This window comes from Pocillopora damicornis, chromosome 7 (assembly GCF_964200805.1).
Source record: "Pocillopora damicornis chromosome 7, jaPocDami1.2, whole genome shotgun sequence".
Classification (NCBI taxonomy): domain Eukaryota; kingdom Metazoa; phylum Cnidaria; class Anthozoa; order Scleractinia; family Pocilloporidae; genus Pocillopora; species Pocillopora damicornis.
In genome coordinates this window covers 13,752,631-13,754,484 of record NC_142676.1, presented here as the reverse complement: position 1 = coordinate 13,754,484, position 1,854 = coordinate 13,752,631, and positions in this window count along the sequence as shown.

The window sequence follows — 1,854 nt, the reverse complement described above, 5'->3', positions numbered from 1 at the left end:
CTGTAGACAGGTTCCATGGTCAAAATAGCCTGAAAATAGCCTCCCTCCTGAAAGATGATATGATGTCACTGTTTAAGAACAGAGATTAGTTGGATTGCGTTTCTTCTTTCAGAATTATCAATGAAAGAGAAAAGCTTGAAGAGGGTGTAGGTTTGGGTGTAGCAAGAATTGTCGTTGTTACGTTCTGGCAACAATTGTTTGCAGCTACCATGGTCAGTGACAAAGAAAAGTTACCATGTATTCACCACGACTTTCAAAAAAGCTAATGGACGGCAATAGGAAGAGTGTTAGAACTCAAACAGTACCGAGAGTTCAGCAGCCTCACTGGCCTGGACGACTTTTCTTCTGCCAGGATGCCATCAGCAAAGAAGACTGCTAGAATGCCGCAGAGTCAACCAGAAAATGAAGCCAAGACTCAGTGCTTAGACTACCTCTAAAAGTTTATTAGATCTCTGGATGCTCCAGCTCTGGGCACTTTCCTGAAATTCACTATGGAAAGCGATATAAAGCCTGAACACCAGGAAGTTTTATTTACCTCAATGGATGGCGAGTTGCGGCGACCAATTGCCTGCACCTGTGGCCCGTTGTTAGAGTTACCAAGAACTTACCGTAACTACACCGAACTAGCTGAAGAGTTCACGAGCCTGCTTAGGGAAAAAGGAGCACGGGCATGTTTGATTACTAGCATCAGACTATCACTAGAAGATGTGTCTGGGCTTGTTCTTTCTGTGTTCTGACAGTGATCTGTGAACATTTAATACATGTTAGTCAGAGAAGCAAAGTTTTGCTGTAGTTCATGCTAGAGCTGAACATGAGAAATTGTTCCTGTTTGGTTTTGAATTATTGATTGCAACTAGTCAAAGAGTGGAAGCATAAGTGGAAAAGGTATGCAGTTGAAAAGGCTACTGTTTTTTTAATTGGTTTGTTAGAATTTTGTGCCTGTAGTTCAAATATCACGGTAATTTCAGTTATTCCTTTTTCTGCAACAATCTGTTGTTGGGTTTCTGTTAACTTTTAATTCCTAGATGAAAGGACCGTCTCCACAGTTATTATATTTTGTAGGTAGAAAAAGAAGTAAAGAGAGATTGAGGATGTATGTTCAACATTGTGTGCGCATTGTGTACATCTATCTTGCGCACTGACTCGTTGAAAATCGAGTTTTTCTCAAACAATCAGGTTATGAGCTTGAGATTTCTTTTGTTTGATAGTTGACGAGGGTGCAGCCCGACTCAACTATTACGCATAGAAATTGAGAGCAAATAATCGAATTGTTTTAGGCTAAATCTTACTAGTTGAGAAAACTTTGTCTAAATCCTCTTCATAGACACTTTGAAAACAAAAAGAAGCAGTCGTCATTTTGTTTGTGCTATCCACAACAGAATAGGTAGTGAGTAGCTTAGCCAATCAGAGAACAGCATTTATGGCATTCATGATAGAAGGCTTGTAGATTTATACTTTAACTCAATAGAAACATAATATATCCGTTCCATATCTTAAATAACCATTTCCTTTAGCGATTCTGGTACTTGAGGAAAAGGGCAGCTTTGTCAGTTCCTATTTTCTCTTCTATAAACAACACAATAAAGGTAAATTAACATGCCTCTCCAATGACTAGGTAAAGTCATGACACTGAAAGTAGCTTCTTCAAAAGGTGTGCAAAATTATCACTATCAACTCATGCTGGTCAATGCTGAAAGGGAGTTTTCATGAAAGAAAAACGAAACCCTCATGATGCCTTACCCAAATTCTTGAATTAGACTAGCTAAAAAAGCATCCAACTCAGTAGCAATAGATTTAGCTCTTCATCTTTCATTGAGGTCCATATATTACACAGAACATTACATGCTTGTTGAT